The 27,863-nt window shown below is 36.8% G+C and overlaps 1 long non-coding RNA gene across 2 annotated transcripts in view; it reads left to right on the top strand.

Moving 5' to 3' along the window:
- LOC140612345 (uncharacterized) overlaps positions 1 to 27,863 on the top strand; it is a 218,544-nt gene that overhangs the window by 73,697 nt on the left and 116,984 nt on the right. For both annotated transcript variants that reach the window (XR_012013620.1, XR_012013622.1), the window contains exon 2: positions 1,189 to 1,292. This is a non-coding gene — a long non-coding RNA (uncharacterized lncRNA). The remainder of the gene's footprint in view (positions 1 to 1,188; positions 1,293 to 27,863) is intronic.

Raw genomic sequence — 27,863 nt, 5'->3', positions numbered from 1 at the left:
TTGGTCTACTTAATTCCTGGCTTGGCTTTGCCAACAGAGCTTAAAATTTGGGCCATGCCTATCGGCTGAGTGCAGTATAACCTATGAGGCTTGATTACCCATGAAAAGTTTTCCGAAGGCCATAATCTCCACCATGGCAGGTAGAATGTTAACATTTATTTTGCTGTATTTGAGAGGGCACCAGAAGGAAGAAAGTAGAACATAAAGTATTAGTGTTAGACACAACTTTAAGAACTATGTAATCCAGTCCCCTAATTTTTAATCTAAAAAAAGGAGAATGAAGACCAAAGACATAGTCTGATTTTGTACAGTCTTCCACATTTCCTTATGTGTTCAGGCTTTTGCTCCAACTGTCTGGCTTTCAACACATGGTTCTCTGCCAAATAGAACTCGCCTGCTATTTTCGTTCTTTCTAGAACTTTTTGCCTACATAGCCAGCTCACAGGACTGAGAGGCTAGAAAAGCCACCAGTCTCCTCATAACTGACAGCCATGGAGGATCATACTGGCATGTTCAGAACCATAAGTAATTATAACTGTGGCTGGCTGGAATGAATTTTATAACTCGGAAGTGTTAAAGTTTAGACTAAAATTGATGCGTGATGGCACTAGCCACATTAAAAAATTTCAGAAAAAGAAACAGGTGGAATTAATTTTAACAATATATGTTAGTTAACCCCATATAAAAAGAACATTATCATTTCAACGTATAATCAATACAAAAACTATCAATAAGATATTTTACATTCGTTTTTCATACAAAGTCTTCAATATCTGCGTGTACGTATTTTACACATACAGATATTATACTTACAACACGATCTCAGTTATGACCAGTCACCAGGCCACATATACCTGGTGGCTACTATATTGGGCAGAGCAAATTCTAGAAGCTTCCAGCTTTGATAATTTGATGCCTCTAATGTATGGGTTATGAATATAGTGGGGATAAAATTACATATTCTATTTCTTTGAAAGAAAATATATGTAAATAGTGACTTTCATTATTCTGACTTATATTTGTGTCAAGGGCACCCACATAATAAAGCCTCTCCATTGACAATTATTATTGGAAGATGGAGGATGGGAAATGTGGTCTGCTACCATGTGGATTTCTAATAATTTAGCCCACTATCAAAAACTCTGTAAAATTCTTTTCTAACTCTTTCCCATTCTTTTCACAAATCAGGAGAGTGGTTCAAATCCACGTGTACCGAGGACAGTGATAGAAACCAGGCAACCCCTATGAAGAAGGATTATGGAATTCATTCTGGGAAGACTCAGAAGAAACACGTGAGTTATCTCCAAATATCTTAAAGCTTGTCATGCCGGGGAACAAAGACTTGTTCTTTTGTTCCTAAGGGATAGCAACCCTAAGAGTCCAGTTATTATTGAGTACCCACCAGTATCAGGCACTGTGCAAGGGCTTTTAATACATTATCTCTAGTTCTTGTATCTACCTCAAAGTAGATAAGATTATCCCATTTTATAAGTGAAAACAAAGGGTGAGGGCACAGAGTGGTTAAGGTATGTTCCTAAAGTCACACTGAGAAACTGACAGACAGGGACTCTAGTCCAGGACTCTCTCCACATCAAAAAAGCCACAATTTTACCCTTCCACTTGCTCAGGCCAAGAAACTTGAAGCCACCTTTGAGTCCTTTTCTTCTCTCACACCCTCCATCTACACCTTCAGCAGACTAAATCTGCTCTACTTTCAAAATACTCAGAGTTTGAGTAATTCTCACTATCCCTGCAATTACCAGCCTGCTGTAAACCTCCAGCACATCCCATCCATGTGATTAGATAATTTCCTCCTAACAGCTCTCCCAGCTTCTGCTCATGGCCCCTTCTGGTCTACATTTGACACAATAGATAGAGTCATCCTAGAAAAGAAAACTTTAAGGGTATCACTCCTCTGTTCAAAGGTATGACAGCCTAGCTCAATATGGATAAAAGCCAAAGTTATTGTCACAGTTGCCTATCTAAGATTCTACTCGGTCCCATTGCTGTTATGTTCCACCTTCTTGCCAGTCCCAACCCTGGCTTGGGGCCTTTGAACTTGCTATCTCATCTACCCAAAATGCTCTTCTCTGAAATATCTGATGAACTTTCCTCACCTTTACCTCCTTCAGGTTTTGATTCAAAGTTGCCATCTCAGTAAGGCTTTCCTAACTACTCAATTTTCAATTGCACCCTGCCTATTGATCTTTTTTTTTTTTTTTTTTAGACAGCACAGATTACCACCTCAGAGACCATACTTTTTAAATTCTTCCTTTCATCTATCTTCTCTTCTCCTAGAATAATATGAGTTCTATGAGAGCATGGATTTTTTTTTCCTGTTTAGTTCTGTCTAGTGTCTAAAACAGTGGCTGGCACATACTAGACATTCCATAAATGTCTGTTGAATAAATTACTAGGTCCCACAACCATGGGGTCCCGCTGAACCAATCTCTTTGAAGACAGACATCACTGAGCTAAGGCCCACAGCATTATGGGAACACAGACTATCAAAGCTGAAAGAATTACCTGACTTTCCAAGTAAGACCAATGGAGAGACACTAAAGGGAAATGCGAGATTTTTTTTCTTACAGTGGCTTTAAAAAGGTAGTTGAGCTACATGATGTCAAAATTGACTGCAAACCACATGTGGAAAATTGATGTGAGGGAAAAGAGGGTTAAATTCATAAGCTTAAAAGATCTTCCAAAGCGTGGAATTCTGTGATTCTCAGGTTTGTTCCACCTTAGGATGGGCTCATGTGTCCAGGCCATACTGTCTTCTCCAGCTGGACATCTGAGATATACTGCAGCAGCTATAGGGTATACCGCCATCTTTTATAAGGGGCCCTGACTATCTTCCCTTAGCATCAGACTAAAGGTTAAAGACTGAAGGAATAAATATCCTATCCTATTGTGTCCCAGAACCTAGGGAAGGTTGAAAGCCAGGAGCCAGAGTGAGTATTTAGGAGAGTCATAAGCAAGGTACCCAGGACAGTGAGATTGCCTTTTGTGGCACACATCACTACATTTCATCATCTATGCTGTAGGGTGAGCAGGCCTTCCTAGGAGATACTTAAAGAGCCTATGTAATCTCTGGAAGTGTCTGGAAAATTTCCTGACTGATGATTCCTCCTCATATCTAGTACCTTGCAAGTGATCTCAAATTTTCTGAACAGATATAATAAAATCAGGTAAAATGATGCTTTCACTTATAATACAGTAGACACTTCAACAATATGGGGGTTAGGGGCATCAACCCCCCACACCATTGAAAATCTGTGTATAATTCATAACTCCCCCAAAACAGAACTACCAATAGCTACTGCTGATTGGAAGCCCTACCAGTAAACAGTTGATTAACATATATTTTGTATATTCTATATTATATATACTGTATTCTCACAATAAACTAGAGAAAAGAAAATGTTAAGAAAATCACAAGGAAGAGAAAATACATTTACAATTCTGTACTGTTTATTGAAACAAATCCGTGTAAGCCCATGCAGTTCAAACTTTTCTTGTTCAACCATATATTGCTTTTTTAACCAAGGTTTAAATGAAGGAACAAGAATTTAGGAAGGTCATAACTTTTGTACAAGAAGCTCTATACAATGTCAACTTCCATTTAAAGTTTCTTATTTTTAACAGTCATGGCTATCTAAACCCAAAGACTTTGCCACTGCAGAGAATATTAAATATGATTGCCTCTGGTTCTAACTGAAACAGAATTAAAATTCTTAAAATGATATTTCACCCCACACTACAGAAGTTTCCTTTTGAAGTAACATAAGTCACACATCAAAACTTCCAATGAAAAGGTTCATTGGCTGTAAGATACAACTAATTGATTTCAAAAATCTTACAAGGCATGGCATTTCTATTTCTTATTTTTATAGACCTGGAAAGAATCGTTCTTAAAACAACTGCAGAGTTCTTAGAGTTACCAATTTAATTACAATGTTTATTATATTCAAAGAATCCTTTGCACAAAGGTGCAAGGTGTCTCCTATTTTCTTTGTCTCTTGTCTCTAAACCAAAGGTAATATTGTCAAAGACAAATTTGAGGCTTGCATGAAAAATAAAGTATGTACAAGAAAGTGGAGTTAGCAAGGAGCCACATGAATCACTGGTTTTTATTATGAAATCATGCAATAACATAAGCTCTTTGCAATAAATAAACAAGTATAAGAAAATGAATGATACAAACATCCAAAAGGCCTATATAACTGGCAATAAGCTGAGACTTGGAAGCATTTTAGATCTTACTCTTTGAATGTGATAAAAGTTAACTGGAAGACCCTCCCTACAAGAACAAAAACATTCTTTTATCTTAATAGATTTCATTGCTTTGAATAGTCATGACCTGTGAATAAGACAGTTGGTAGAGAACAGATGACATATTTGACTGTTTAAGAGCTATTCCTTCAAGTTACATAGCAGGTCTTTAGTAAATGATTCTGGAATAAGAAATAATGTTATCATTACTATTCTTCTGCAAAATACCGTTCTCTGCCTACTCCCCACACTGACAAACCTTGTGTGTTCAGAAAGTTCACCTGGAAAATTCTCAGGATATTACTTTTGCCCATATTTCTGCAAAACTGGTAACTCATTCCAGAACTAGAGAACAGACGTGAGAGTATTCAAACAAATGAAAGATATCAGCATGGCTTGAATTTAAGGTCATTATAGCAAAAGGAGTTCAGGCCAAAGGTCTAAGAATACATATGATCCAAGTAAGGGCCTTTGCTATTGAACTCATCCAGGCCAGAGTTTTGTGTGACTTTTCAGGGAATACCTGGCTCTCCAGCAAAAGGAGAAAGAGAGAGGGAGGACTCTATGCTTACATCAACAAATCCCATGGTAACTTCTTTTAGACAATCAGGGCACAGAAATCAAAGGGATGCAAGACTCGTACAAGAGGAAGGGGTGACAACATCCAAGAGAGATGATTCTAAAACATCTGCTAGAAGTTCAGCTACTTGGCTACTTGGACCTGCACAGTTACAACCTGTGACTATCACCAGCAGCCTTACCAAAATAACTTGGTACTTCCTTTTACCTTAACATGATACAACAGGAGGTGATTTCCTATTCTGCAAACGCTGGGTTTTGGGGGTTTTGATTTTGTTTTGTTTTCTTTGTTTTGTTTTGTTTTGTTTTGTTTTAATAAACTCTAGGAGATAGAAAAAATGCTGAAGACTTCTATATAAATCATTCCTCTTGTGTTTACATTTGAGTGCCTTGCTACATTCATCTAATGACTTTAGTCTGCTTTCCTTTTGCAAACTCAGCATGGTTATAAATACAATAAAGAACAGTATTTCTTAAAAAAAAAACAACAAAAAACAAAAAACAAAACAAACAAACAACAACAACAAAAAAAAACCCAGCATTTCTTCCACCATCACCATTCCCAAGTTGAGTTCAAACAGTGCAAAGATTACATCTTCTTTAAAGCTTTCTTATTATCCCAACTTTTTTTTTCTACTATTTCTACTAGTAGGAATTAATAGCCACTCTTCCCCAATTTGGATTAGTTTTATTAACCCATGTAGAAATGAATGCATCTCAAAGCAAACAGTATGTACTTTGGATGTGTCTTCCTTGAATGGTTTACCGAGAAATGGCAAATAAAATCTGAGGCCTTGAGTTTTCTTGGCAGAGTAGTCACCTGTTTCCTGTCATAATAAATTGTCCTTTTGGTCTTCAGCTCACTGCTTCTTGACAGCTTATTCCTGTCATGTGAATACATTTTCAGAATAATGATAGACAACTGAGCCACAGTTCACCTATGAAAATCAACGTGTTTTTAATGATGCTTTCTAGAGAAAGCTGGAATATTTGACTTGTCAACTTTTGAGACATTCAATTAAACCAGTGACTTACGTTGAAATTGGTGAATTATGGGAAAGATTAAGCTTTGTAGTGGAGAATACATGTTAAGTGACCAAACAGACTCAGTTGTAAGCAAAAGCTCTAATTTTGAAAGAATGCCAGCTAATATATGTAGAAGGAGTGATAGAATTAATAAAATTACCACCTTGTAAATTTTAAAGGAATTATTGATTTAGGCAAGAATTACCATGTGGCATTAAAACCATAGGAAAAAATGTATAGAGGGATCAGATGTCTGTGTAATACTAAAGTAACGACATATAGATTACTTTCTGGTAGCAAAGAGAGCATCCAATACTATAGTGGATGATTAGGAAGTCCTTAACATATGCAGTCAAAGCAATGCAAATGGTGGGAAACCCCAAGTGTGTGTCTGTCCCCTGATGTAGTGCATGACAATCTAAAATCGACTACCAAAATATTTACTGTGATTTGATTAAGTCTTTCCACACAGATGCAAGACAAATCCAGAAAAATGAGGTGTTCTACAGGATAAATGATTGTCTCTTTTTGTCAAATCAGTGTCATGAAACAAAGAATTCTTCTAAACTAAAACAATTGTATTTTATTTATTTTTAATTATTTTTATTTTATTTTATTTTTTTAGAGAGGGATAAACGAAGAAAGAGGACAGGGGAAGGGCAGGGGGAGATGGAGAGGATGGAGAGAATCTTAAGCAGCCTCCATGTCCAGTATAGAGTCTGACACAGAGCTCAATCTCACAATCCTGAGATTATGACCTGAGCCAAAATCAAGAGTTGGATGCTTAACCAACTAAGCCACTCAGATGCTCCTATTTTTTTTAACTAAAATAATTTTAAATGATCAACCCCCAAATAAAATATGTTATCCTGGATTAGATCCCACGATGAACAAACCAGCTGAAAAGGATATTTTAGGGATAATATTTAAAAATTTGAATATTGAATAAATATTATATGATATTAAGTAATTACTGTCAAATTTCTCAGGTGTAATAATTTTGGTTATATAGGCAAATGTTCTTATACTTTTGTGCTTATACACTGTACTTTAGTACTTAGGAGGTAGAATGTGATAATGTCTACCGTTTTCCTTAAAATGCATCAACATAGTAAAAATGAGTGGAAAGGAAGGAAAAGAGAGTGAAACATTTTCTTCTGAATAAGTAAACACTAGCACTAGAGAATATCTTCAAATGAAATAGTTCTAGTCTATGACTTCCCATCATAACTTCTAAGTCTCTTCTGTACTGTTAATATTGCTTTAAAAGAATGAATAATCCTTTTTATAAATGGTACATTTGGTCCTTTCACATTATTCACTTTTTTTTTCAGAAAGTAGACAGGAGAACATTCTAAAATGTAAACATTTTTTCCCCATTTTCTTCTTTACTATGTTTAAAGGTAGTGGTTCTTCAAGAATAGTCCCCAGAAAAGCAAGGAGACTGTCTCCTAGGAAGTTGTTAGAATTGCAGACTGTGGGTTTGGACTCCAGGCTCTGGAGAGCAGAAATTCTGGGGATGGAGCATAGAGACCTGTGTGTATGAGGACCTCCTAGTGATGATGCCCAGCTATGTGTGAGAGCCCTTATGCTAGAGCTCCCATCTCTTCCTGTGTAATTCACTTTGTCACTGATAAGTAGGCCTACCCACTGGCGATAAAATAAAGAGAGACCAGAGTTGCAGAAATGATGTGTAGTTTCTATTCTTTAGCCATAAAATGAGAAAGTGAGAAAATGATCCTTGTTATATTGGCTGTTCCATTATGTTGTCAACACAAAATTTTGGAGCATTATCGAAAACAACAAACACATTGTGTGTCATCATTAGTATATACTTTCCAGACTCCAGGAAAGCCCTGTACTACAAGGTAAAATAGGCCCCACTATATGGAATAAAGTTTGTGACAACAACACATATCATCCCTGCCCTCAAACTCTTCGCAGGATTACAATTAACGGCAACCTCTAGCATACCTATTTACAGTATTCCAACTCTCTAGTGGTTTGCTTGTCTCCCCACTAACCCATACATTTGGAAGACTGGCGACCATGTCTAAATGCTGTGAAACTCATTGCATCCTGTGTATGACTTCTGGGTACTCAGCAAATGTGGGATGCTGTGATGCTGATGCTTTCCTATTGTCAATGCGAAGTCAAAACCCTAAGTGATTCCACAACACCATCATTTGAACGCTGAGCTGGAAATCTAAACCAATGTGCCCGACTTTCCATGCAGTGCTTTGGCCCCTGGACATACCTCCAAGTGAAGAGAATGTATAATATAGAATTATAGTCCCATCCTTATGTCAGAAGTATAGGGACACATTTAGCTATTTGATGTTCATATAAGAGGCGTCCGAGACTAATGAAAATCAGGCACTACTCATAGTACCAAATGGTGTTAGACAAGGTTTGTGTTAAAGCATGACCAGCCTGGTTCCCTATTCCATTTTTTCAGGAATGAGGGTCTCTTAGGCTGCCCATAAACCATAGGCACCGGTCCTCAGTGTCTGGGAATTTTGTGATATTCGGCACAAACCCTCCTGAGACCACCTGTGAAACAGTGTTCATTTGCCTGCACATATCCTTCTGTTTTACCACGATCCACCAATGGGTAGACAGAGTAGTTAATGAGGACACTCAACAATGAAGGCAGATGTCAAGAGTGGAAAAAGGAACTCAGGTATGAATCAGTGAAAAGGAAAATAATACACTCACAGGAAATAAGCATATGATACTGTGAGAGAAGGCCTCAGGCAAAGGATACCAAAGAGAGTGAGGAACTGCTACACATGACAGAAGCCACTGTAAGGTTGCCCTTCCTTTACTCAGTAATCCTCCAGCCTCCAAACACACCCACGTGACAAGTTGTGCCAGGACCATCTATCCCATACCCTCTCAGAAAGCTGTCCTCACCTCTTAAACATCTTGTCCCTATTTGAAATCACAAACTGACTATGGGGACAGTTGCTATGTGTATTTGTCTATACATATATTACACACACATGCACACACCCATCCATAAGGTTTAAAGCACAGCAATTGCTTAGGTAGAGAGGAATTTGAATCTCAGCTCTGCAATTTACAAACTGTTTGATAAATGATAAGCAGTTAATCGATATAAACCTCCGATCCTCCCTCTAGTAATGGGCTAACAATATCTCTATCGGTATTGATCTAAAGGTTAAATTAGACAATGTATATTTAAAATTTTTACCAGTTTCTAGCAGAAAGTCAGTACCCAATAAATGGTAGCTATTATTGTTAATATTAATATAAATATTTTATAACCCTCTTTATCCATCAAAATTCCTCCACTTGCTTTTCTTGTTTCCTATGTTACAAGCATTAAATCTTTAATTTCCTTTACTAGTGCCAAACTTTTGTTTACCGTAAGAATATAGAAACCAAATTCTTGTTTGCGTGGCACATCTTTTTTTTGCCAAGCCATCACTCAATATTACACTATAAAAATGCATCATTATAAATCCCATATTTGATCTTCTTGTCACATCTCAGTTATACTTGGTAATTTGACACTACTCTTCAGACAACAACATTCCTATAAATGAAAGATTAGATTATTTGCCTGTGATCAACATTGCAAAATAAATCAGGTACATTGGTTAGCTTCAAATATAAACCAGAATAGAACTGAGTTTATGTGTGTGTCTGTGTAGTCTCTATGTGTCTGTGTCTGTGTGTCTTTGAGAGCAGAAGGAGAGATAAATGAGAAGTAAGGGGAGACAGAGAAAGACTAAGAAAAAGGATCAGTGTCATAAAGAGTTTATACTTGGGTAGATTAGTAGAGTGGGTAAATATAAATTTCATTTACTTCATTTCTGCAATGATGCTTGAAATAATTTTGCCTTATATGTGTCTTTGAAGTGTTTCAAGTGTAAGCACAAAAAAGGAAAAGGAAAGGAAAGAAAGAATTAGTATTTGGACGTTCCTGGCCTTTCTTCCCTCCCCTTCTCCAAGAAGATCCTCATTTTGCCGGCACAGTTTCTTACCCCCTTCTTTACACTGGGGACTGAATATGACAGAGATTACGGAGTGTGATGCATAATCTAGAGGTGGAGGAGAAGGACAAAAAGAATAATGGCTGCAAAAAAGAGGGAGGAGAAGATTTGGAGAGCCAGGGAGAAAGTTGGAAGGGAAATTTTTAACCAGAGCAAGGAGGAGAGGAGATCCTGTTGTTGTGAAGGAGAGAGAAGCAAGAGAAACATCTAGAAGATACTAGTGGAAATAAAAAGAAATGATTCTTCAAGCAATATCACTATGAATCATATGTCACAGTATTTTGATAAACTCAGGTTTTTTCTAAAAGATCATTTTATTTTCCAATCTGCTGGTTTTTGCAGTGTGTTTCTTTGACCAAAACATCCCTCTAAAACTAGGTTTAGGTTTCAATGTGTTTCAGTGTGTTTGCATAGTTTCAATTACTTCTTTTATTTTCATTTGACTGATAGGTGACTCCTCTAGCTATCCCTGTCCACTAAAGTCTCCCAAATGTTTTCTCTGCATTTGTCATCATTTCACCACCCAACATGTGAACATACAATTCTCCTTTGCTATTTTCTTGAAATCTGTATCATCAGATAATTTTTAAGTAGTTTTCCTATTAAATTGAACAATACATTTAACATATACGTCTGTGTGTGCCCTTTCACATTCATGCTTGTGACGATGTACCCATGGCTGAAAAAATAAATTGGCATATAGCCAAAAGAGACCCCAGTCAAATGTCAAAAACCATTAGGGATCATTCATAATCAAGAGCAGTCTCAGCACTTGCCGAGTAACACAATTGCAAATGCTATTACCTGATAAAGATAACAAACAAAGCCAACAGCCCAGAAAAAGATGGGTTGCAGGATCTTGAGATTTCATAAATCTTGCCTTGATAAAAGGAGGAAAAAGGCAGCAGAATTAGTGAACACAATTACCTGTTAAATGGAATTCACTATATAGATTTCGTTAGGTCACTAGTAGAACATGTCCTGCAAAAAGCCCCTTACATCCTGAGAGAGAAAGACAAAGAGAGAGAGAGAATGTGTGGTCAACGTGTTATAGGATAACGTGCTGAATAAAATCACTGGGCTTGAGTCTTACTGCTCTTAACTAGGCAAATTACATAACACTGTCAAATATATTAATAACATTAACTGAGGATTAAATTTGATAATATGTACTAAAAACCTTGACACATTAACTGCATGTAAAAAGCAAACAAAAATATCAATAACAAACACTTAACCTAGCACCAATTGTGTGTTGCACACAGCATGTGTATACCACAGCCTATTAAATCCTGTGAGATAGTTGCCTGTGAGATCGGTACCGTTTTTACCTTCATTTAACCTGTGGGATAGAGGCATGGAGAGGTTAAGCAACTCCTCCAAAGCTATGCAGTTGAAATATGTTAGAGCTGGGGTTAAAACCCAGATCCACTGGTTCCAGAACCTGCATACTAGATTATCTTCTTAACAACCATAGTAACAATTGTTCCTTAATCGTTATTAATCTTCATTGTTAATGTATGAAAGAAAAGGTGCATGTTAATATAGGAGCTGATTTCATAAACCAAGCAGCTATATGCATGCACGTATATGGAAGAGATGGATCTTGCACCAGGTTGCCTATAAGCAGGCTCGCCTATTTTTCTTTATGATGGCCCCATAAACTACTAGTGTGGGGTGCTGAAAAAAACGTAGATTTGAAGCAGTCAAGTGCAAGGCAAACAAAATGAAAGGCCTTAGCAAAGTTTTAAAGTTTCTCTCGAGACACATAAATAACTGCAGCTTTTTGTGTAGCTCAAAAGCAAACTATATAGGTCTTATGGCGTACACCTATGAAGCCTCATTTTTAAGTTGTAATTAATAATATTTGAACCATTGACACTCAGACTATCTTTTGTTAAAAACAGCATCACGGGGTAGGGTTAACAGATTTCACAGATAAAAATACAATATTTTGGAATACTTAAACTGAAAACTACTTATTATTTATCTGAAATTCAAATTTAACTGGATGTTCTGTATTTTATCTAACAATCCCAGGGTCAGCATACATGTCATTTAAGCTTTAGAGATTGGTATATATGCCTGTTTATGAATTCAGCCAGTTATTAGAAGTTTAAGAAAAAAAAAGGCTATAAGTCTGATCTAAAACAAAACAGAAACAAACAATTAAAACCTTACATCATATGTTTCAATAAAGGACACTCTCTCCATATTTTTAAAATAGAAATCAGGAATTGTGAACAGAATAAGTATGACAAGTAAAGCTTTATACTTCTTTAATGCTTCTTCAAAAAATGAGCTCAATGGGCTAGATTAAAAGATAGATTTTGAAACTCCTATCCATGAAGTTGTCTCAACTTGACTACACCTTTCTGGATATTAAATTCAGTCTTCTCAGTTCCGTGAGAGTCAATTTATCATCTGAAGGCAGTGGGGAAAAAAAAGCAACTTTGCATATATAAAAATATCTCTGTAAAACAGTACTGGAGACCAGGTAGCAATATAAATCACCGAGAAATTTGTTTAAGTTTATCCATGGGAGGAAAAAGGGAGGAGAAAGAGGATACCAGGATGGAAAATCTCAATTTGGTCAATAAAAACAGAATGGCCTTGAGTGTCATGTTTTCCATTGAAAAACATAAAAACTAAGCAGAACATCAATCTAGGCATCTCAAGCACAGTTTTCTGAGTTTGGGATACAGAGCAGATTGTGTATATCCGTTTCTCACTAGTGAAGGTCTGTCACTGGGCCAGAGCAACTACAAGCCAAGTCCCCCATTATTGTGTCCCTGTCCTTTCAATGCAGACATCATCTTTTTCAAAACACAAGGGAGGCACAGTTGGGGCTGCATGTCAGGCAGCTGTTCTGTGAAGAGAGGGTCTCCCGCTGATAAATGACATAAAGCTTTTGCTGCGCCCTCGCAGGTGCTTGTGTGCTGGCAGGAAGGAATTTCTTATTTTTAATGTGTGCAGTAATGGGCATCGTGTTAATCTGGGGCAGCACCACCAAGTTTCACATGTTGACCATAAAAGGAAAGAACCGTGTCTTCACAACTCAATTTGTTTTGCATTCTTACCGTTATTAATGACATTTGTAATATATAGTCTATTCTGAAATTGTTTCCAGCCCTCTTCCTTTTTAAAATCTTAGTGGAACATATCTGGCAGCATAACCAATCATGAATTATGATAACCTTTTTTTTTTTTTTAATTTTTTTTTTTTACATTTTTATTTATTTGTGATAGTCACAGAGAGAGAGAGAGAGGCAGAGACACAGGCAGAGGGAGAAGCAGGCTCCATGCACTGGGAGCCCGACGTGGGATTCGATCCCGGGTCTCCAGGATCGCGCCCTGGGCCAAAGGCAGGCGCCAAACCGCTGCGCCATCCAGGGATCCCATGATAACCTTTTTGAGCAATGATTGGCTTTGCATTATCAGAGGTCGAATATAAATGGTGCTGTATTGGGAAAACAGATTTATTCAAGCTTGTCCAAATACTTGACAAGCGAAGTTTCCTTCCAAAGGCAAATGTGATGAGAGAAGCATTTGAAATTCAGGTTTTCACTTACTTTTGCACAGTTAATGACACCAAAAAGCAAAGGCAACAAAAATAAACATAAACAAGTGGGACTACATCAAACCAAAAAGTTTCTGTTCAGCAAAGGAAACCATTAACAAATAAAAAGTCAAACTACAGAATGGGAGAAAATATTTGCAAAGCGTGTATCTGATAAGAGGTTAATATCCAATATATATAAAGAACTCAATAAAACCCACTAGCAAAAAAAACAAACAATTTAATTAAAAAATGGGCAGAGGAACTCAAGAAACATTTTTCCAAAGAAGACATGTCTAAGTTCCCAATTGGTAACTTAGGTTACTGAAACCACAGTGGGATATCACCTCACAGCTGTTAGAATGGCAAACATCTAAGAGTCAAGAGATACTACATGTTGACAAGGATGTGGAGAAAAGGGAACTCTTGTGCACTGTTGGTGGGAATGTAAATTGATGTGGCCACTATGGATAATAGAATGGAGTTTCCTCAAGAAATTAATAATAGAACTACCATATGTCCAGTGATCCCACTTCTAGTTTATGTATCCAAAAGAAATTTTTAAAAGATTCTCAAAGAGTTATCGGTACTGCCTTGCTCATTACGGCATTCACAGAAACCTAGATAGGGAAACAACCTGTGTCCATCAGTGGGTGAACCAATAAAGAAGATGTGGCATATCTATTATTCAAACATGGGAACGAAGGACATCCTACCATTTGCATCAACTTGGATAAACCTTGAGGGCATTACACTAAGGGAAATCAATCATACTGAGAAAGACAGATATGTGTGATATCACTTATAAGTGGAATCTAAAAAGCCCCACTCATGGCAACAGAGAGTAGAGTGGTGTTTACTAAGGGCTGATGGTGCGGGGAGGGAACTCTGGAAGATGTTGGTCAAAGGGTACAAACTTCCAGGTATAAGCTAAATACATTCTGGGGATCTATTGTCCAACATGGTGATTACAGCTAAAATATTGTGTTATATACTTGCAAGTTGCCATGTGAGTAAATATTAAATATTTTCACCACAAAAAGGAAATGGCAATTTTGCTCCATGATAGCATTGTTGGGTAAGGCTATGGTGGTAATTAATTTTGCAATATATAAGTATATCAAATCACACAGGGTCAACACATTGTGTTGACAGGTGTCAACACATTGGACACCCTGAACTTACACAATTTTACCTGTCAACTAGACCTAGATAAAGCTGGAAAAGTTCTATAATAGGCAATATTACAGCATTGCAGTGTTACGACAAATAATATTACACCCTTGTAAAACCATGGTAGATATTCTCTATGGGACATATAGATATAGAGCAAAATCATAAAAATTTGCAAGAGAACAATAAGCAAAAATTGCATGGTGGTGGTTGACTCTGGGGAAGGCGGGAGAAGAATGGGTTTGGAAAGGAATATACTGGAGCTTCAAATGTACCTGCGATTTTTAACCCTATAAACAAATATACAAAATATAACAATAATTACTAAATAAGAAAAAACAATGAATAGCTTAATAATTTAAAATACCCAAGGGCAGCAGGAATGACGGAGTGGGAGAAGAGAAGGTAGATGGGGGAATATTTTTTATAATAAGCTGTAAAGAGCTATTACCCTGAAACTATGCTTATGTAAAACCATGATAAACTACAAATATGCTTCTTAAAAAGGAATTAACTACTTAAAAGCTACTTAATGACCAATGGCCAACATCCCTTATTTACTAGGAATCTCTCCAGAAATCCTATTACTTTTTTCATAGCAAAGGACTTCATGGTTTTGATTGTTAACTCACAAATATTATATTTAACAGCAGAGATCCTGATATTTCCCACCTATAAGAGAGGACACAGAGCTGAGGACTTGAGTATGACATGTCTGATAAACAAAATTTTCTATCTCTCAATGTATGTTTTAAATTTCTTTTGTCTTTGTCAGGCTGAATTATAACTTTTGTGAGGATTAGTGCTGTGGCTAGCCTATTTTTTTTTATTATATTTTCACACCAGACATAGCAAGGCACATAATAGGCATCAGAATGGATGAATGAATGAATGAATGAATGCACGAACATGTATTTGTTTAACACAGGATAGGGAATAGCAAGTAAAATAGACATCTTTACTACAGAAAGAATGATAACTTGATCCCACCTATATTAGTGACCCAGGTCATTACTTAGTACCATCAAATGGATATGGATACAATTATTCAGCCTCAGCAGCCCTCTTTTTTTTTATTTTTTTATGATTTTATTTATTTGAGAGAGAGAGCACAAGCAGGGGGAGCAACAAAAGGAGAGGGAGAAGCCAGCTCTCCATTGAGCAGGGAGCCCAGTATGGGGTTCCATCCCAGGACCCCCGATCATGACCTGAGCCAAAAGCAGACATTTAACCGACTGAGCCACCCAGGTGCTCCTAAACAGCACTGTTTAAAAACAGTGTTGAGACACCTGCGGGGCTCAGCGGTTGAGCATCTGCCTTCCACCCAGGGCATGATCCTGGAGTCCTGGGATCGAGTCTTACATCGGGCTCCCTGCATAGAACCTGCTCCTCCCTCTGCCTATGTCTCTGCCTCTTTCTCTGTGTCTCTCATGAATAAATACATAAAAAGTCTTAAAATAAATAAATAAATAAATAAATAAATAAATAAATAAATAAAATAAAAACAGTGTTCATCTCAACCAAGAGTAGATTCTTAAATTTTGATGCAAGTATAACAACATAATCTACTTTATGGTCAATTTTATGTAATCAGTAATTCTTAAGTCAGATACGATAACACTTTTGCCCATTAATTGTTTAAACCTCCTCCTAGTGTAAGGGGAAACATTTTTAAATATTTGTAGGAGAAGGAAAAAGAGTTCCTTAACCTTTGTGTCTCCTTTAAAATTCTGGTAATCTAATATGTATACTCAGGTCTGTTCTCCCATTTGACAATGAAGGACTATTTTAGAGATTATCTGTATAAAATATGTATAGTTACTAAGACCGAATAACTCTTTTCAAGGGGAGACTTATGGTTAAATGTCTCCATTTAGGCAAAGAATTGAAACAATTACCTGTTTCACGCAGGGCCTCAGCTTCTGCTGGCTGTGGCATTTTTTTTTTAGCTCCTTCATTTCAAACTTAACTGAAAGCATGGATGACTCTTAAAATCAAGAATGCCCTCAACAAGACTACATTCACCTTGAAGTAGAGTGTGCATAAACACACACATACAAGCTTTTAATTTTTTTTTAATTTTCATTTATTTATGATAGTCACACACACAGAGAGAGAGAGAGAGAGAGGCAGAGACACAGACAGAGAGAGAAGCAGGCTCCATGCACCGGGAGCCCGACGTGGGATTCGATCCCGAGTCTCCAGGATCGCGCCCTGGGCCAAAGGCAGGCGCCAAACCGCTGCGCTACCCAGGGATCCCCCACAGGCTTTTATCAGGAATAAAATATGCATTTTTTTAAAAGAGAAAGAGACAAATTCTAAATGTAGAACTTGAATTTTTACAAAGTGAATACATCCAGTGCCTAAATCAAGAAATAGAACATTTTCAGCCTTCTAGCAAGGCCCCCAACCCCCCTTTTGTGATGCCTCCAAACACCCTACTCCCCCCACCCCTTGAGAGTTATTCTGAATTTTAATATCATTGGTGAGTTTAGCTTGTTGATGAGCTTTTATTTTTATGTAAATGAATCACGCAGTGCTCTTTTGTGTATGTCTGACTTCTTTTGCTCAACACAATGCTTGTGAGAATCATCAGTGTTCTTTCCTGGAATTATCATTTGTTATGAAATTTTCCATCTTCATTATCATTTACTTTGAAATAGTTCCTATTTTTTATTGTTACTTTTTTGACTTGTGCTTTATTTATAACCGTATGGCTTAAATTTCAAGCAGTAGGTGAGTCTCTAGGTTATTTTTGTTACTGATTTCTGGGTTAATTCCACTGAGGTAAAAATACGTACTCCTAATTATTTCAGTCTTTTGAAATTTGCATTATGATTCATCCCATGGTCAATATTTGTAAATATTATATTTTCAATAAAGGTATTTTTATTCTGTTTTTATTCAGTGTAGTCTTTTATGTATGTCAAAATGATCCATTGTGTTCATTAGCTTTTCAAATCTAGATCTTTATGAATTTTATTTTGGTGTATTTTATTACATATTTAGAGAGTTTCTTCAGTCCCCAAGGCTGATTGTGGATTTTTTTTCTCTCTTTAGTTCTGGAAATGTGTGTTTTATGTATGTTGAAGCTATAATATTGAGTACGTAAAGATTTAGTGCCTTATACCTTTCCATATTTTTTACCCTTTGCCACTTGTAAATGTCCTACTTTTTTTTATCATTTGCCATTATTATCTCTTTTAATATTGCTTCTCTTTCCTTCTTCTCCATGTGCTACCCCAGATACATGCCTTTTAGAACTTTCCACTGTGGCCCAGGTGGATCTAGTGCTCATTTTTAATGTACTTTACTCCTTTTTTCTGTTAGATTTGGTTTATCCTCTTTCTAATAACCTGTCTTCTAGTTCCTTAATCTTGTCTTCTACTCTTCAAATCTGCTACCAAATCCATCTATTAAGTTCTTTTTTTTCTTTTGAATTTTAATTCCAGTACAGTTAATATACAACATTACATTAGTTTCAGATGTAAAATAGAATGATTCCACAATTCTATACATTACTCCTGCTCATCATGGTAGGTATACCCTTCATCCCCTTGACCTATTTTGCCCATCCCCCTGCCCACCTCCCCTGTGGCAACCATCTGTTTGTTCTATATAGTCAACAGCCTGTTTGCCTTTTTGTTGTTGTTGTTCATTTGTTTTGTTTCTTAAATTCAACATATGAGTGAAACCATATGGTATTTGTCTTTCTCGGACTGACTTATTTCACTTAGTGTTATACCCTCTAGATCCATCCGTGTTACTGCAAATGGCAGAATTGCATTCTTTTTTATGGTTGAGTAATATCCCACTGTATATATTTATGACTCTTCTTATCCATTCATCTATTGATAGACACTTGGACTGCTTCCGTAATTTGGCTATCATAAATAATGCTGCTATAAATTAAGGGTGCGTGTATCTTTTTAAATTAGTGCTTTCATATTATTTGGGTAAGTAGCAGTGTGATTCCTGGATCATGGAGTAGTTCTATTTTAATTTTTTAAGAAACCTCCCTATTGTTTTCCAGATGGCTGCACCAGTTTGCATTCCCACCAACAGTGCCTGAGAGTCGCCAACACCTATCGTGTTTTTTTATTTTAGCCATTCTGACAGGTGTGAGGTAACATCTCATTGTGATTTTGATTTGCATTTCCCTGTTGATGAGTGATGTTGGGCATTTTTTCATGTGTTTGTTGACCATCTGGATGTCTTCTTTGGAGAAATGTCTGTTGATGTCTTCTGCTCCTTTTTTAATTGGATTATTTATTTTGTGGGTGTTCAGTTTTATAAGTTCTTTAAGATTTTGGATACTAACCCTTTATCAGATATGTTATTGGCAATTATCTTCTCCCATTTGATAAGTTGCCTGTTAGTTTTATTGATTATTTCCTTTGCAGTGCAGAAGCATTTTGTTCTGATGTAGTCCCAATAGTTTATTTGCTTTTGTTTCCTTTGCCTCAAGAGACATGTCTAGAAAAAAGTTGCTATGCCCAATATCAAAGAAATTTCTTCTTGTGTTCTCTTCTAGGATTTTTATGGTTTCAGGTCTCAGATGTATGTCTTTAATACATTTTGAGCTCATTTTTATGCATGATTTAAGAAAGTAGTCGAGTTTCTTTCTTTTGCATGTTGCTATCCTGTTTTCACAATTTCATTGTTGAAGAGACTTTTTCCCATTGAATATTCTTTCTTACTTTGTTGAGGATTAATTGACCATACAAGTGTGGGTTTATTTCTGGGCTCTGTATTCTATTCCATTGATCTATGTGTATATATTTGTGCCAGTGCCATTCTGTTTTGATTACTACAGCTTTGTAGTAAATCTTGAAATTTGGGATTGTGATACCTTCAGTTTTGTTCTACTTTTTCAAGATTGCTTTGACTATTTGGGGTCTTTTGTGGTTCCATACAAGTTATAGGATTATTTGCTTATGTTCTGTAAAAAATACTATTGGTATTTTGATAAGGATTGCATTAAATCTATAGATAGCTTTGGGTAGTAGGGGCAATTAACAATATCTGTTCTTCCAATCCATGAGCATGGACTATCTTTCCATTTGTTTGAGACTCTCAGGTTTTTTTTTTTATCAGTGTTTAATAGTTTTCAGAGTACAGATCTCTCATTTCCTTGGTTCAGATTATTCCTAGGTATCTTTTTTTGCTGTAATTATAACCAGGATTGTTTTCTTAATTTTTCTTTCTCCTACTTTATTGTTAGTGTATAGAAATGCAACAGATTTCTGTATATTCATTTTGTGGCTATGACCTTACTGAGTTCATTTATCAGTGTTAGTAGTTTTTGGGAGAAGTCTTTAGGATTTTCTATATATAGTATCATGGCATCTGATCTGCAAATAGTGAAAGTTTTACTTCTTCCTCACCAATTTGGATGACTTTTATCTCTCTTTTTTTTAAGGTTTATTTATTTGTTTTAGAGAGGGGGACATGGTGGGGGGGTGGAGGGAGAGGGAAAGAGAGAGTGAATCTCAAGCAGACTCCCTCCTGAGCTCAGAGCCCAAGGCAGGGCTTAATCTCACAACCCTGGGATCATGACCTGAGAGAAAAATCAAGAGTGGAACACTTAACCAACTGAGCCACCCAGGTGCCCTGGATGTCTTTTATTTTTTTCTTTTCTGATTGCTGTGGCTAGGATTACAGTACTATGTGGAATAAAAGTGATGACAGTGCACAGCCTTGTCTTGTTCCTGATCTTAGGAGAAAAGCTCTCAGCTTTTCCCCATTGAGTATGATGTTTGCTGTGGCTTTTTCATATAAGGCCTTTATTATGTTCAGGTATATTCCCTCTAAACCTACTTTGTTGAGGGTTTTTATCATGAATGGATGCTGTACTTTGTCAAATACTTTTTCTGCACTGTTGAAATGATTATACTGTTTTTGTCCTTTCTCTTATTGATGTGATGTATCACATTGGTTAATTAACAAATATTGAACCACCCTTGCATCCTAGAAATAAATCCAAGATTTATTTCCTAGTATTTTATTGGAGGATTTTTCCATCTGTATTCATCAGAAATGTTGGCCTTTAAGTTCTCTTTTTTTGTGGTGTCTTTATCTGCTTTTGGCATCAGGGCAGTGCTAGCCTCTTAAAACAAATTTAGAAGTTTTCCTTTCTCTTGTATTTTTTGGAAGTAGTTTGAGAATAGGTATTAACTCTCCTCTAAATGTTTGGTATAATTCACCCATGAAGCCATGCGGTCCTGGACTTTTGTTTTTGGGAGCTTTTAGATTACTGATTCAACTTCATTACTGGTAATTGGTCTGTTCAAATTTTCTATTTCTTCCTGATTCAGTTTTGAGAAGTTAGGTGTTTCTTGGAATTTATCCATTTCTTCTCAGTTGTCCAATTCTTCTAGGTTGGCATATACTTTTTCATAATATTTTCTCATAATCCTTTGTATTTCTGTGGTGTCCATTGTTATTTTTCTGCTTTCATTTCTGCCTTTGTTTATTTGAGTTCTCCCTCTCTCTCTCTCTCTCTTTATGAGTCTGGCTAGAGGTTTATCAATTTTTAAAATCTTTTCAAAGAACCAGCTCCTAGGGGATCCCTGGGTGGCGCAGTGGTTTAGCGCCTGCCTTTGGCCCAGGGCGCGATCCTGGAGACCCGGGATCGAATCCCACGTGGGGCTCCCAGTGCATGGAGCCCGCTTCTCCCTCTGCCTATGTCTCTGCCTCTCTCTCTTTCTATGTGACTATCATAAATAAATAAAAATTAAAAAAAAAAAAAAAGAACCAGCTCCTAGTCTCAAATGATCTGTTCTATTGTTGTTGTTGTTTTTAAGTTTCTATTTCATTTATTTCTGTTCTGGTCTTTATTATTTCCTTCTTTCTACTGGTTTGGGTCTTGTTTGTTCTTCTCTTTCTAGCTGTCCTCTAGGTGTAAGGTTGGGTTGCTTATGTGAGATTTTTCTTGCTTCTTGAGGTAGGCCTATACTGCTATAAACTCCCTCTTAGAACCATTTTTGCTGCATCCCAAAGATTTTGGACCATTGAGTTTTCATTTTCAGTTGTCTCCATCTACTTTTTTATTTATTCTTTGATTTCTTGATTGACCCATTCATTGTTTAGTATCATGTTATTTAGCCTCCATGTATTTACACTCTTTCCAGATTTTTTCTTTTGGTTCATTTCTAGTTTCATAGCATTATAGTCAGAAAAGATGCATGGGATGACTTCAGTCTTTTTGAATTTGTTGAAACTTGTTTTGTGACCTAATATGTGATCTATTCTAAAGAATGTTCCATGTGCATTTGAAAAGAAAGCGTATTCTGATGCTTTAGGATAGAATGCTCTGACTGTATCTGTTAGGTCCATCTGATCCAATGTGCCATTTATAGCCACTATTTCCTTATGTTGTTTTTCTGTTTGGATGATCTATCCATTGATGTAAGTGGGATGTCAAAGTACCCTACTACTATTGTATTACTAACAATTACTTCCTTTGTGTTTGCAATTAGCTGCTTTATATATTTGAGGTGCTAGCACGTTGAGTTTATAAACACTTAACAATTAGTACATCAATTATTGAATTGTTCCCTTTATGACTATGCAGTGTCCTTCTTTCTCTCTTGTTATAGTCTTTGTTTTAAAATCTATTTTGTCCAATTTAAGTATTGCTACCCCTAGCTTTCTTTTCACTTCTATTTGCATGATAAATGCTTTCCATCTCCTTACTTTCAATCTGCATGTGTCTGAGTCTGAAGTGAGTCTCGTGTAGGCAACATACAGATGGCTCTTGCTTTTTTTATCCATTCTGTCATCTTACATCTATATATTGGAGTATTTATTCCATTTATATTGAAAGTAATTATTGATAGGTATGTACTTATTGCCACGTTGTTACTTGTTTTATGGTTGTTTTTATGGGTCTCTGTTCCTTTCTTCTTTTGTTCTCTTCTGTCATGGTTTGCCAGCTGCCTTTAGTGATGTACTTGGATGCCTTTCTCTTTGTTTTTTGCCTGTTACTGTTTTTTGATTTGTAGTTATCGTTAGGTTTATGAATACTAGTCTAATGAATATTGTAATATTGAATATCTCCCCACTCCCCCACGTTTTAGGTGTATGGTGTCATACTTTACATCCCTTTATTCTGTGAATCCCTTGACTGGTTTTAATAGATATAAATGTATTGCTTTTGCACTTCCTGCTTTTCTTACACTGTTTATAGTCTTTTCTTGTCAAAGAATCTACTTTAACATTTCTGTAGGACTGGCTTAGTGATCATGAATTCCTTTAACTTGCGTCTGTCTGGGAAACTTTATCGTTCTTCTGTTCTGAATGATAGTTTTACTGGATAGAGTATTCTTGGCTGCAGGATTTTTCTTTCAGCACTTTGGATATATCATGTCACCTTCTTCTCTTCTGCAAAGTTTCTGCTGAAAAGTAAGCTGACAACTTTATGGACTCTTCCTTGCAAGTAACTGTTTTCTTTGGCTACTTTTAGTATTCTCTATTTATCACTACTCTTTGATTTTGTTTGATTTTGTTGGGGGCTCTCTGCACCTCTTGTATCTGAATCTCTCTTTCCTTCCCCAGATTCAGGAATTTTTCAGCTATTATTTCTTTAAATCCATGTTCTGCCCCCTTTTCTCTGTCTTCTGTTCCTGGGATTTCTATAATGTGAATTTATGTAATGCGAATGTTAGTATGCTTGATTATTTTCACTTTGTGGGTTTTTTTTTTTTCTTTTTCTTCTCTCTACTATTCAGCTTGATTGCTTTCCATTACTCTGTCCTCCAGGTTACTTATCTGATCTTTTGCTTCCTCTAGTCTACTATTTAATTCATCTAATATATTTTTAATTTCAGTTATTGAGTTCTTCATTTCTGGTCCTTTTTTGTGGTCTCTTTGTTGAGGGTCTCACTGATGCCCTCCACTCTTTTCTCAAGTTCAGTGAGTATCTTTTTGGCCATTACTTTAAATTTGCTCAGACATTGCTTATCTCAATGTCATTTAGCTTTCTTGATGTGAGTTTGTCCTGTTCTTTCATTTGGGATGAATTCTTCTGTCCCCGCATTTTGTCTAATTCTCTGCATTTGTTTCTATTCATTAGGAAAGTCAGTTATGTCTCCTGCTCTTGAAAGTAGAGGCCTTAGGAAGAAAAGGTCCTTTAATGCTCTGTAATAGATTTTCCCCTGTTCACCAGCACCTGGGTGCTTCAGGGGTGTCGCCTATGTGTGTTGTATGTGCCTTATTATTGTGGCTGAGCCACTTTTGCCTTTAGTCCAGTTGTCTGCAGAGGCTCTTTCTGCTTGCTATGACCAGGATTTCCTGTCTGTGTTGTCAGTGGACCTGCCTGGGGCCACCCTGGACTTGAGTTGAGTCAGGCTAGGTGTTTTCCAGAGATGCAGTAGCACAGAACTGCAAAGCCTCTGTTGGTGGATGGGGCTTGCAGTCAGACCAGATATTTGTCCCAGTCCACTGCTGGGGCTACAGTGGTACTGGTGTGTGTGGTTATCTTCCCCTCTCCCCAGGAGGAGCCATTTTAGAGTGGTGTTGCTACCTGTTAGGGCTGCTTTGTACCATACCAAGCATGTGGCACTGCTTTGGATGGGCTTTAGCCAAGGGCAGATTGGAGGGAGCAGGTTCACAAGAGAACATGGAGGTGAGGCATGCTGCTAGCAGTTAGGTGAAGAGTGTTGGCACAGTGCTGGTTCTCGCAGGTGTCTGCATGTCTATGTTGGGGGAAAGGGAGGGAAATGGTGCTTGCCAACTCTCTTATTCCTAGAGAAGTCTCCCAATGATCCCTGACCCTCCAGCACATGCTCTGAGATTAGTATACACACCTTTCTTCTACATACTCCAGGCACTTTTCAAAATATTTTTATGCTGAATCTCCATGGACTTGTTTATTGTGCTGTCTCTTTAAGGGCAGAGACTCAGTTTCTTCTTGTCCTCAGAGCTCTCGCAGAGCCATACTGGCTGATTTTTAAGTCTTGTGGATTATAAGAATTTGTGAAAATCAGCCCCTCTTGTTTTCAAAGCCAGACATTATGGGGATTTGCCTTTCTTATGGGTTCCCCATGCCTCGGTGCCTGGAGTAAGGGTCTAGTCCTATACACTCTCTATACTCACAGCATTTCTCCCTCTTGGGGACAGTCTCCTGGGTCCATTTGGCTCCTGATCACGTCTCTGTCCTCTCTACCTTCTTAAATGTGGTTTCTTTTCTACATTTAGCTGTGGAGACTCTTCACAAAGCTGTGGACCTGCCAATCTTCAGGTCATTTTCTGGGTTATTTATACTGACATGAATGTTATCTAGCTGTATCCATGGGACAAGGTCACCTTAGGGTCCACTTACTCTGCCATCTTTCCCAGAAATCTATTCCGTCTACTGACTTCTTGTTTGCCCATATTGTGCTTCTCAGTTTGACAATTACCAGTTGATTCTTTTTTTAAATTTTTTTTTATTTATTTATGATAGTCACAGAGAGAGAAAGAGAGAGAGGCAGAGACATAGGCAGAGGGAGAAGCAGGCTCCATGCACCAGAAGCCCGATGTGGGATTCGATCCCGGGTCTCCAGGATCACGCCCTGGGCCAAAGGCAGGCGCTAAACCGCTGCGCCACCCAGGGATCCCTACCAGTTGATTCTTTTTGTAGATTCTAATTCTCTAGTGAAGTTTGTTTTTGTTTTTGATTTTTGCCTTTCCTTCTATCTTATCTATTTCTTAAGCATATCAATAGTGGTTACTATAAAGTCCTGTCTGCTAATTACAATATCTGGGTCATTTTGTGTCTGTTTCTATTTTCCATTTTTTCTCTTGATTTTAGTTCATAACACTGAAGTTTTCATTGACTTAACAGAAAGAGCTGAGGCTGGGTTTAACTTTGGAAAGGCTTAATATAACCCTGTTCTGAGGACATAGTCCTGAAGGGCTTTCATCTGAGAGCATTATACATTTACTGTGACCTCTGTCCCTGGAGAGTCTAAAACTTTAATTATTGTCTCCTTGACAGTAGAGACTAACGCAAATTTTGTTCTTCTTTTCAGAGTTTTATCCTTGTGTTTTTAGCCTCTATCATTGTATAGTTTCAGAGTTTGATAAATAACTTGAGATTGAAACAGCTCTGTGTTTGAAGCTCCTTTAATCTCTAATTTTATCACTCTATATTTCAGCCTACCAGAAACTCTGCTGGTTTTTCTGATGTCGGTTTTCTGTTTGGTAAATACCCAGTGTATTCATCTTCTTGCCTACACTAAAAATTATATGCAATATGCACCCAGCTACAGAATACAGAATATCAGACTCTATGATTCCCCCCTTTTTTGAGTATAACTCTTCTAGTTCTTGTTCCTTCAGCAGTTCTCAGATGATTTTAATAGATTAATTTTATGTTTCATTTGTTCATTCCAGTTTTTGTTTTATATTTTGTCTATTCACATGGCCTTGGTTGGCCACAGCCAATCCATTCTACCTACTAGCTTTTAATTTTATGCTTGATTATTCAAACAATAACTGGTCCCCACCTTCCCTGAGAGAACATTGCCTAACATTCTTGGAAAAAAGAAAAAGTATATCTTCTGTTTATTTGGAGGCACAAGAAGATCAAATAGTGTTTCTATTTAAAATGTTTTCCTTCTTGTTGACAACAGGTCAACAGGTTCTGTTTTTAATCGTGAACACATCAGAAGAACTATGAACATTTGAGACTATTGACTACTGTCAAAAATTGAATTTGTTTTACATAGGAAACTTTTTTTAATGTGGCTAAAGACTGACTAGGGAGATACATTTTGGAGAGTATTATTTTCAAGAGTCTAGTCAATGAGACCATAATATTATATAATTAATTCATAATGAAATATGCAGATCAAAAAATTCAGCAAAAACATTAATGAATGTATTGTCACTCAAGATGGAATTGAGATAAAATGGCAAACTACTAATTCTTATTTCTGAATTAGCAGCATTAGCTATTCCTCTCAGAACAAGCAAAAGAAGTAGAATGAGTCTAGACCACCTAGAATTTTCTAGGTTAATAGATCACTGCTGCATGCATGTTTTTTCTGTCAAGAGAAAGATAAAATCTTAAGTTACCTTTGGGCCTCATGACCTGTCGGAAATAGTGATGCATCATTCCAAAAAAGATTCAGGACAACTTATATTAATAGAAACTAAAAGTTCATTTTAAAAGAGTAGAGACTATCAAAGCAAAGGAAAAAAGAAAATTAGATGAAGCTGGGCAGAGGTGATGCATACAGGAAGGATCATGCTTCATTCGGACAAAAAAAACCCCACAGATTTTACTCATTTTTTTTCTTCATCTTTTAAGGTATTATTGAATTAATCAATGGAAGTAGATCTGATGCTCATGGCTCATTTCTTACAGTTTGAAAAGAGAAATTCCTAAATAGATTGGCAGATGGTCTTTACGATTACTTCCAACATTATAATTCTGTGAGGCAGGCCAACTCTGAAGGCAAGTGCAATGAACTATCTATGAAATGTGCTACGAAGAAGGCCTTTCTGTTCCAAATAGTTTTCCCCTACTCCAAAATTTCCTTCTCCCCAGACTTGGCCTACATTGTGGGAACCATCTAATATTCAGTAATTCACAAAGCCTAAATTGAAAAGTAGGAGATTAAGAGAATTAAGATCCCTGCTAAATGCAGACCTTTGATTTAGAATGATAGTGCTCATTACCAATTTAGCGCTGTTATTTATTAACTTTAACTCAAGTCACACACCATCAGAGTGCTCTATGAGGTGCTTCCTGACTCTATCCTACCAATTTCAGTTGCTTCAGTGAGCCACTGACAAGCTCAGTGCAGCGGATCATATAAGTACCCACTCATCATTTCCAACCTGTTGAAATGCTCTACTAATGTAATTAAGTATTTTGATATGAACCAATATTTTGATGAAGCTATTAAAAATGTTTAGCATTCATTCTCATATAAATATCCACCAAAGTTAGTTATAGACTCAATATATTCTGATTTTTCAGATCCATGTGGCATATTATATTTGATTTGGAGCATTTAATTTTAAGGAGATAATGACAAAGTAAAGTATAAACTGAGAAAAGTGATGAGGAGATTAAGTTAAAAATGTATCTAAAAATATTGAAAAGATTGGAGATGGCAAAAATGAAACATTTGTGAATAGAAGCACTATCAGCAATGTTTAAAAATAATCTTTTGGGAGAGGAAATTTATTTCTCTTCTCCTCTTCTACAGAAAAATGAAAGAATAAAAATGAGTAAG

Source organism: Canis lupus, chromosome 2 (assembly GCF_048164855.1).
Source record: "Canis lupus baileyi chromosome 2, mCanLup2.hap1, whole genome shotgun sequence".
In the NCBI taxonomy this organism is placed as follows: Eukaryota; Metazoa; Chordata; class Mammalia; order Carnivora; family Canidae; genus Canis; species Canis lupus.
Note: the sequence above shows the minus strand (reverse complement) of the source record. Positions and strands in the feature narration are given on the sequence as shown.